Source organism: Cervus elaphus, chromosome 7 (assembly GCF_910594005.1).
Source record: "Cervus elaphus chromosome 7, mCerEla1.1, whole genome shotgun sequence".
Taxonomy (NCBI): Eukaryota; Metazoa; Chordata; class Mammalia; order Artiodactyla; family Cervidae; genus Cervus; species Cervus elaphus.
The window spans coordinates 16,525,206-16,535,871 of NC_057821.1; the positions used below are offsets into that span (position 1 = coordinate 16,525,206).

General features: G+C 49.6%; 1 pseudogene; it reads left to right on the forward strand.

Moving 5' to 3' along the window:
- Nucleotides 1-1,441: 1,441 nt before the first annotated feature.
- On the forward strand, nucleotides 1,442-6,224 carry LOC122697716 (annotated as a pseudogene).
- The last annotated feature ends 4,442 nt before the right edge of the window (nucleotides 6,225-10,666 follow it).

Here is a 10,666-nt window from a genome sequence, read left to right on the forward strand (position 1 = left end):
CTGCTACTGCTAAGTCATGTCAGTCGTGTCCGATTCTGTGCGACCCCGTAGACGTCGGCCCACCAGGCTCCCGTCCCTGGGATTCTCCAAGCAAGAATACTGGAGTGGGTTGCCATTTCCTTCTCCAGTGCATGAAAGTGAAGTGAAAGTGAAGTGGCTCAGTCGTGTCTGACTCTTCGTGACCCCATGGACTGTAGCCTACCAGGCTCCTCTGTCCATGGGATTTCCCAGGCAAGAGTACTGGAGTGGGTTGCCATTGCCTTCACCGGGGCTAAATCTGGTTCCAACACCCTGGGCTGTGGCCTCCAGAGGTGTTCAGAGCAGGCTTCTCCGAGAAGATGTGGTACTGGAGGAGCCACGAGGGGAAGCTAAGACTCAGCAGGAGAGCTTGGCAAGTGGGGCAACAGCTGAGAGAAGGCAGGTTAGAACGTTTACAGCTCTGACTGCAGTAGTGGGGGCTGATGTGGGAAATGAGGGAGTCAGGCTGTGGAGAGTCCAAGGCCAGCTGGGGGTCCCGGCTGGGGGCGGGGGGCAGCACCCAAGAGAGGGTTGAGGGCAGAGGCAACCCAACCGATATCAGCTGTGGGGGAAAAGTAGCTGTGGGGTGAGTGGGCTAAGCTGGGACTGTGGGGGCTGGTTAGGTGGCTACTGGGGCTGTCCAGGTGATAGGTAATGGAGGTTGCTTTGGGAAATGATATCAGGAAGCTTTTTGAACAGAATAGAAGCTGGGACCAGGTAGCTGCATGAGAGAAGAAAGGTCCAAAATGACCTCAGCTGGTGTATCTGAAATGTCTGTTTATGGGAGAGGGAGGAGGTCAAGTGTGGCACATTTTCACAGTGGAATATTAGACTGTGGAGAAAAGGAGTCCACAGCGCAACTTGTCATAAGCAGGGTACATTTGAGGGGGAAAATGGAAGAAAGATACACAGCGCTGCTGGTTACACGGTGCTTTGAAGCCATGCATGTGTAAGCCACATATACATGTCATGAACATTTAAAGAATTTGTAGGAATGATAAATAACAAACTCAGGATGGTGGTTGCCTCTCTGGGAAAGGGAAGATGCCATGAGAAAGGGTACTCAAGGGGCTTCAAGTATATCAATAATATTTATTCTTGAGCCGGCTTGTAGGAACACAGGGGTTCATCCCGTTATTCCTGATACTTTTGTGTGGCTGGATTATTTCATTTAAAAACAAAAGAACGATTCCAAGGATTGGGTCCTGGGCCAAAGGAAGAAATCTCACTCCTTCAGCCCCTCTGGGCTCAAGATAGGGCCAAGGAAGAGGTCTGTCATTCAGCTGGGCCTGCAGGGAGGGGCAGGACAAACAAGCTGGACCTGCACAGAGGGGCTGGAGAGATGAAACTTGCTGAAGTACTGATCCATCTGGGCCCACATCTGGTGGTGGGCCAAGAAACGTGGCTGGGAAGGAAGGCAGAGATGGAGGAGGCAATCAGGGAGGCGAGCCAGGTGAGAGGGCAGCCTGAGGCCCAGGCAGGGGCTCTGCAGGGCGGGGCTGAGGTGTTCAGGGAGGGCAAAGCCTGGAAGAACCACCCCTGCTCAACCACTACCATCGCCACCACGGACTGGGCAACAGGAAGCCCCTGGCTCCCTAGGAGAGCATCTACTCTGAGAGAAGGGAGTTGTGTTAAGGAGGCCATGTATGGAGCGGAAAGGGAGGCAGGGGTGTAAACTCTCTCTTCACCGAGTTTAGCAGCAGAGGGAGAGGGAAGTGAGGACCCCAGCGGGGAAGGGAATAGACTTGGCATGTCAAGAAAAGGTTTTGCTATCTGTTTTCTTGACTGTATTGATGTTGTGGGTTTTGATACATATTTAAGTGGGGGTAGGAGAGGGCAGCAGAGGTTCAGCGTGACTCTCCCATGAGGACCCGCCCTTGTCCATCAGACTAGGCGCCTCTCATACCCCGTCCTTGTTATCTCCCCCAGGGCTCGGGCTCAGCTGCTCAGGAGGAGGGCTGGGGTCTGCTCCGGGAGGGGGAGTCTGGACACAGTCATGGGGGAGAGAGGGAGCAGAGGCCCTGGCCTGGACCTGGTGATGCTGATCCAAAGGAGGGGAGACCCAGCCTAGTGAAGGTGAAGGTGAAGTTGGCTCTGACACCCGACGTGGAGGTGAAAGAGAAGTAGGGAAGTGGAGGTGGGGCAGGGGGCTGGTCAGCGCCTGGAGCCAAGACATCACCCTGAGGCCTTGACCCTGAGGGCCTGCCCACCCCCTTCGCCCCTGCCCCTCTGTGCTGGCCACCCTCACCCACCCACCCCTCTGTCCACACACATTCCTCTCCTCCATCTCCCCTCTTCCTCATTCTGCTCTTCTCCCTGCTTCCCAAAGAACACTTGGCCATGATGGGCTGTTCTCAGACGCCTTCTCCCACGGTCCATGCTGGTCCTCACCATCACCCTCCCCCCAGGCCTGACCCAAGCCCAGCTTGGCTATCTGATTTTGCTTCCACACCAGAAAGTCAGTCACCCCAGACCATCCCTCTGATCCTCCCCACACCTTGGAGCACACGTAAGTCGATCTACAAATCTTTACGGAAGCCCTGCTCTCTATCCAGGCTGGTGTCGAGTGCCATGAGGAATGCTGGAAGGAATAGCTAAGCACAGACCCTGCCCTTGCAGGGCAGACAGAACAGTTAGGGAAGAAAGACAGATACGTAAAGGAGTGAAATAATAAATCAAGTTAAGACAGCGTGCAAAAGAACATGCTCTTTTCTGTTTTGCTGTGAGCACTCTTTGGTACAAAGAAGGTCCTTCTAATGACACTTTCAAGGAGTTTAATTATTTAAACAATCTTCCTATCAAAGTGTTATTAATATGGTGACAATGAAGGCAGCAGCATAGAAAAGAATAGACACAGACAAATAATGAAATGTAACTATAAAGTCAATCACTCACACATTCAACATTTATTGAGAACTTAATGCATGTGAGATACAGAACTAAGCCCTGAATGTACAGGATGGAGAAGACCCAGTCCCTCCCCTCAAACAACCCCAAAGGAGGACAGATGTCAGCCAAAAATGGCAATACGACTTTTTGATTCAAGGTTGGAAACCTAGAAGAGGGTGTGGGCAATTTCTGGGGTAACTCAGGGAGCTCAGTGTCAGAGGCAGCATTTACAATGAGTCTTGGGAGGTGTGCATGCAGAGGGATCAGGGTCGGGAAGGGACCGGTGTGTTCAGAGTGGCTGTAACCAGGCCCAGTGGTCTCAGCAGGAGAAACAGGCTGGGAGAGGCAGATATAGGAGTCATATTGTGGAAACTCGCCTGCCTACTCAGAAACTGGGACTTGTTGCTCTAGACAAAATATTTGGGGGCCATGAGTGACATGACTGTGGCAAGTTTATTTGTTTGAAGACATTTCGTAGATTAGATGTGAAGGGAAAATACTTGAAGATCACTAACAGGCTGTTCATTCAGGCCTGGGTATGAGAGGCCGGATCTCGGTGGCTGCTTCAAACAGAGGAGGGGAATCGGTAGGGACCGCAGAGGAAGAGATAAGGGGAGAGTGCCCACAAACAGGAGGCAAAGGGGACAAAGGGGCAGAGAGGACCCTGGGGTGTTAAACCGTAGGTAACAGAGCAGCCGGAGCCACTGGCAGAAATCAGGACCTACAGAGAATCAGAACCTTATTTTGCAGAAGAGGATGGGGGAGTGGTCTGGGTCAAGTTGAACTTGAGGTGACCACAGAGATTTCAACTGGAGCACCTCTAATTAGAGGTGGCAAGTTGAGCTCATGCATTTTCCTCCTGAAGCCCTGCTAAACTACACAGAGGGACTTGTTCTTAAAGTGTAGATTCGTAGAAACCAGTAGAACAAGGGAGGAGACAACAGCAACAAGTTTTGGAAGCTGGAGAGAGGATGGGCAGAGAAAGCTGAGTCCTCAGCCAGAGGTGAGGGCAGCTGAGAAGCAACCCCACTCCCCAACTCAGTCCGGGCTAGATTGGCATGGGTTACTTCCAGAAGCAGGGATAAGGGTGAATTTTAAAAAGTAAAACGGAAGCGGTTGTCAGGGGTTGGGAGGAAGGAAGGATGAATAGATGGAGCACAGGATTTTTAGGGCAGTGAAAATAATGTGAAACTATATGGCAAGTACGTGCCTTTACACATTTGTCCAAACCCATAGAATGTTCAACACCCAGGGTGAACACTCATGTAAACTATGGACTTTGGGGACAATGGTGTGTCCGTGTAGGTTCATCCACTGTAACAAATGTCCCCTGGGGTGAGAATGTTGATGGTAAGGGAGGCTGTGCGTGTGTGGGCAGGAGAGCAGGGGGTGTACGGGAACTCACTACTTTCCACTCAACTTTTCTGTGAACCTAAAACTTCTCTAAAAAGAAATTAAGTCTATGGACTTCCCTGGCAATCCAGTGGTTTAAGACTTCGCCTTCCAGTGCAGGGAGTGTGGGTTCAGTCCCTGGTCTGGGAACTAAGATTCCACATCCTTCCTGGCCCAAAGGCCAAAAACCATAAAACAGAAGCAATAGTGTAACAAATTCAATGAAGACTTTGAAAATGGTCCCCATCAAAAAAATCTTTAAAAAATAAAGTCTGTTAAAAAAAAAAAAAGCAAACAAGCTAAAAGTCAATTTAAGGAGCAGTTAGTCCTCCAAATCCCCTCCCTTACTCTGTGCAGGTCAGTCCCTTTCCCTGCCGGTATCATCGCAGGTGATGGGAGATGCATATTCTAGAGTGAGTAAGACGGAGAGTCTTTAGGCTGGGGAACACAGATGTAGGAGAGGCAGGGTCATGACAGGGGGAGTGCGTGAGACTCTGACATCAAGAGGGACATTTTTTTTTAGTGTTTTTTAAAATGTATTTATTTATCTATTTAGTTCTGGTTGCCCTGGGTCTTCGTTGCTACTCGAGGACTTTTCTCCAGCTGCAGCGAGCAGGGGCTACTCTTCGTTGCAGTGCACGGGCTTCTCTTGTTGTGGAGCACAGGCTCTAGGCCCATGGGCTTTAGTAGCTGTGGCACATGGACTTTGTTGCCCCACAGCATGTGGGATCGTCCCAGACCAGGGTTAAACCCATGTCCCTTGCATTTGCCGGCGATGCTTAACCACTGTACCACCAAGGAAGTCCTCAAGGGTTTCTCAAGGGCGGAGGCAGCAAAGGCCCGCCCACAGTCGCAAAGCTTTTAGAGTTGCTTTCTTCAACAGGAACCCAAAGATTCACAGACACATGAGGAAAGCATCTAATATGAAAAACAGAGATCAAAACAAACAGATGAAAACAATTTGGAGGATACCATTGTGCAGACAGAAGGAAACTTTTTTAAAAATTATTTATTCTCAGAGAAAATGATATTGCAACCATGAGATCAGAATAAGATGCTATAAAAATGAACATTCAGGGAACAAAATAAGGTCTCAGAGATTTAAAATATAACAGGAATGAAAATTAAACAGGAAGACTGGAAGTTAAAGATATCCTCCCAAACTGTAGCAAACAAAGAAAGAAAATCAAAGAAGGAAAACAGGGGAAAAAAAAAACAGAGAAGAGAAAAATCCCTTAAAAATTATTTCAAGAGCTCTTTCCCTTCAGCAGGCCACAGACAATCCGCCCTGCCTGGTGTTACAGGTATTGTAAGAAAAAGTCATACCCAAAATCTCCCTTCTGCTTCTGCCAAAGTGTCCCTGATGCTAAGATTAGTATCACTGACCTGGGGCAGAAGAAGGCAAAAGTGGATGAGTTCCTACTCTGTGGCCACATGGTATCGGATGTGTATCAGCAGTTCTCCTCTAAAGCCCTGGAGGCTGCCCATATTTGTGCCAACAAGTACATGGTGAAAAGCTGTGGCAAAGATTGTTTTCACATCCGAGTGCAGCTCCACCCCTTCTATGTCACCTGCATCAACAAGATGTTGTCCTGTGCTAGAGTGATAGACTCCTGACAGGTATGCAAGATGCCTTTGGAGAGCCCCAGGGCACAGTGTCCAGGGTCCACACTGCCCAAGTCACGATGTCCAATCTCACCAAGCTGCAGAACAGGAAGCCTGTGATTGAGGTCCTCTGCAGAGCCACGGGAAAGTTTCCTGGACACCTGAAAATCCATATCTCCAAGAAGCGGGGATTTACTAAGTTTAAAGCAGATGAATTTGAAAACACGCTGGCAGAAAAGCAGTTCATCCCAGATGGGTGTGGGGTCAAATATATCCCCAATCGTGGCCCTCAGAACAAATGGTGGCCCTTGTGTTCATGAGAGTCACGGCACTGTCCCCTGCTTACGCCCACCAATAAATCCTACTTTCCAATTAAAAAAAAAAAAAAAAATTACTTCAAGAGCATTTCCCAGAATTGATGGACATGAGTTTCCAAACTGAATAGGCCAAAGAGCATATAAAAATCTCCCCTGACCAAAGCACAACATCATGGAATTTGAGAACACTGCTGACAAAGAGAAGATATTACAAACTTCTAGAAAGAAAACTGAATCACATGAAAGGATCAGGACTCAAAACAGCATTGGTTGTTTAAGAGAACTGTCATAGAACATGAGGGAGTTTTGCCTTCAAAGTTCTAAGGGAAGATTTTTTCCAACCTAAAATTCCATACCCTGCTTAACTATTAAGTGTAAAACACAAACAGGCCAAGACATGCAAATTCTCCCCAAATTACAACTTCCATTGACCGTGTCTCACAGTGGGAGGGTGGAGAGTGTGTTCCCTCTGCAAACACAAGACAAAGACATCAGAAAACCAGCAGAAGAGAGAGATTAGGATCAGTGCCTGAAATAGACAGCCAGTAGGTCCTCCTGCAGAAGTGAAAGGGCTCTGGGAGCAATTTCTTCAAGAAGATGAAATGCACAGAATGCCTAAAACTTGGACTTATTGAGATGAGATCTATACTATCGGGCAAGATTTGGGGACTGAATCACTAACATGGATAAGGAAAACAAAGCAAATTTTAAAAAGAGAAGCTCACTCCATAGAGAACAAATGTTGAAATAATATTAATAATATACTACGTGGTTTAGCTATAAATAACAATTAGTCATAAAGATGAAGACATTGATGGGACTTCCCTGGTGGCCCAGTGGTTAAGACTATGAGCTTCTGTTGCAGGGGGCCCAGGTTCAATTCCCCCGACTGGGGAGTTAAGATCCCACAGGCTGTGAGGTGCGGCCAAAAAAATTAAATTTAATTTTAAAAAGTGAAGACATTGAGTTTCCATCCAACCAAGAGGATGATATAACCATATTGGGAGAATGGGGGAGACAAGCAGGGGTTCTAGGCGAAGGTTTTAATGGGGAGGGTGGATAAAAGAAAATTTAATCTACATCTTATAAAGTGAAAACTTAGGGACTTCCCTGCAGTCCAGTGGTTAAGATTTCACCTTCCAATGCAAGGGGTGCGGGTTCGATCCTTGGTCAGGGAGCTAAGATCTCTCATGACTCCCAGCCAAGAAGCTAAAACATAAAACAGAAGCAAGATTGCAACAAATTCAACAAAAACTTAAAGATCCACACTGGAAAAAAAAAAAACTTAAAAAAAAATTAAGTAACAACTTAACTGGCACCTAATACTGAAAAGTCAAAAACTAGTGATGCAAGTCTCTTCTACAGAAATGTGCGATGCTAAAACTCAAAGGAATCATCTAAAAGAATTGACAGTGCCTGTGCCTGGGGAGTTGGGGGTGGGCTGAGGGGGTGGCAGTGGGGGCCAGAGAGCCAGGTCACTGCTGCTTTCTTTACAAGGCTGATAGAGCTCCATCTTTTCAACCATGGCGCAGCACGTAATCCTCTCTGGTCTAATTTCATGCTTATTCACCTGCCTGTCTCCCAGAAGGCGAGCTTTACAAAAACCAGCACCCAGCCCAGTACGTGTCAGACAGCAGACCACATGCTTGTGGACTGAATCATCGTAGGTTCAAGCTGGGAGGAGACTTTCATTTCAACCTGATCGTTTTACAGGTTAGAAAACTGAAGCCCCAAAAAGAAAGGGGATGTTCCCTAGGGCTCAGGTGGTGAGTGACAGTTCCCAGGCTACCCTGTCAACCTCTGGATTCTCTGTCCATCCTCCTGCAAGCCCAGGGGCTGTCTTCGAATCTGCAGAATCAGTGACAGTTTGAAAACTGAGCAGCTCTCGTGGGGAGAGGATTTAAAGAGGGAGGAGAGGCAACAGGAAGAGGGGAGACAGCACCCGGGCAGAGGTAGAAGTGATTCCTACTGGAACGCCGTGGCCTGGCCAAGCCAGGAGAATGGCAGCATCTCCCAGAAGGGGAGGCGACCACCTGGGACCCACCAGGGGCTTCTCCCTCTGAGACCCCACTGATGCTCAGAGCTCCAGATCATACCATGGCTTGCCATACAGGGATCAGCATGATGCTACTGCTGCTGCCAAGTTACAGAATGGCCCCTGGGATGCTGCAGCAGAAAAACAGCACATCTCCGTGTTTTCCGGGAGCAAAAGCAGCCCCAAAGGGCGCTCACTGCTGCTTCCAAATACCACCCAGTACATCCACGTCGGGATTCCCAGGTGGCTGCAGCGGTAGATAACCCGCCTGCCAGTGCAGGTGGATGTAAGAGACACAGGTTCAATCCCTTGGTGGGGAAGATCCCTTAGAGAAGGTCACAGCAACCCACTCCAGTGTTCTAGCCTAGAGAATCCCAGGAAAGAGGAGCCTGGCGAGCTGCAGTCCCTAGGGTCGCACAGAGTCAGACACGACAGAAGAGACTTAGCACGCACGCACATCCACGTTAGGTGGAAATCAGCTTTCACCCAGATCCCTATTGTCAGCAAGGTCTGGCTTTCAGCTCCGTGACTTCTCCAGAGAAGGGTGGACCGGAGGTGGAGAGTGACGCTCCACGGTGCCCTCTGGTGATTTCACGTCATCCCTCTCACCTCTCCCTCTGTCCCAGGCTACTGCACAGAAGTGTCCTTCTCTTCCCAGGGCTCCAGTGAATGCCTGTCTGTTAGTAAATTCACACAAACTGAGGCCCGGAGGGACTCTTGGCTACCCAGCTCTGAACGCTGGTGCGGGTTCTACAGGCCTGAGGAGATACTAGTCTTGTCAATGTACCCTCTCATCCATCTAAGCATCGAGAAGCAAGAGGGGAGGGAAATTTCATTTCAGCTTGTGACTCGGGAAGACTATTCAGGGGGATGCTGGTAGGTAGGCAGGAGGGAGTCCTGTGCCAGGGAAATGCCCACCATGGGCAGCCCCGTATCCATCACAGAGCAGACCCTGGGTGTCAGGAGGCTGGCTACATGGGTCCCCAGGTTAGCGAGCTGGACAAGCCAGGTGATCTTTTTCAGAGATAAGATCCAGTTGGGATCATGTGAAGTCTAGTGGTGGCCCAGGCAGTGTAGGGGGCTGGGAATCTGTCTGGGTCAAAGAGCTGGTGGCTCAGGACTTCTCTGGTGGTCCAATGGCTAAGACCCCAAACTCTCAATTCAGGAGGCCCGGTTCCATCCCTGGTCAAGGAAATAAATCCCACATGCCACAACTAGGAGTTGGTATGCCACAACTAAGACCTGATGCAGGGCTTCCCTGGTGGCTCAGTGGTAAAAGAATCTGCCTGCCCATGCAGGGAACATGGGTCTGATCCCTGATCCAGGAAGATCCCACATGCCTCGGAGCAGCCAAGCCCGAGCACCATAACTATTGAGCCTGTGCTCTAGAGCCTGGGAAGCATAACTACTGAGCCCACGGGCCCTAGAATCCACGTTCCACGACAAGAGAAGCCACCGCTACGAGGAGCCTGTGTGCTGCAACGAAGAGTAGCCCCCACTCTCCACAATTAGAAAAAGCCCGGGCAGCAGCAAAGAGCCAGCACAGCCAAAATACATACATACATACAATTATATATATATAAGACCTGGCTCAGCCAAATTAATAAAAAAATTTTTTTAAAGTTGGTGGCCGTGGAGCCCCTTTCTCCCAGCATTAGCCCTCATTGCAAAACCTGGCCTCCTGTTCCATCTTGCACTGCCCTCCTCAGCCTGCTGCGCTCTGGCTGGGGTACCAGGAGGGTCCTGGACCAGGGCAAATTGGACGGCATCTCTCTCTCCCCGCTGGCATGGGAATACAGGATCCCTCCTGGTCTCCCCACCATCCTCTTGCCTCGCCCATCTTGGAGTCAGACACACAAGGTCCAGTCTACACTCCAGCACTTTTCTATTAATAGCTATGAAACCATGGGCTTGGTGACATCACCTTTCTGAGCCTGCGTTTTCCCATCTGTTAAATGGAGTGAAAGGTACCATTCTCCCAGGAACATTGTGAGGATTAAACATAACACGTGTAAGGCTGTTGGTGGTGCTTGGCATACAATCAGGTGCCTGTTGCTGTGTAAAAACTGCTCCAAAACGTGGTGACTTAAAACAGCAGCTACTTGCTATCTCTCACGATGCTGGGGGCTCAGCTGGGGGGACCTGTGCGCCTCATGGTGGTGGTGGGCTCACTCACTTGGCTGCATTCAGCTGGCAGTTTCACTGGGGCGGCTGGACCTCCTTCTCCAGCTGGGTGGGTGTCTCCCTCGCAGTCCAGAGCTCCAAGGAGTCCAGGCAAACACGATCAGTTAACACTTAGGCTGAAATTGGCACACCTTCCCTTCTGGTGCATGCTATTGGTCAAGGCGAGTTCCCAAGGCCAGCCCAGACCCACAGGGAGGGGAGATGGCCTGCGTCTCCTGGTAGGAGG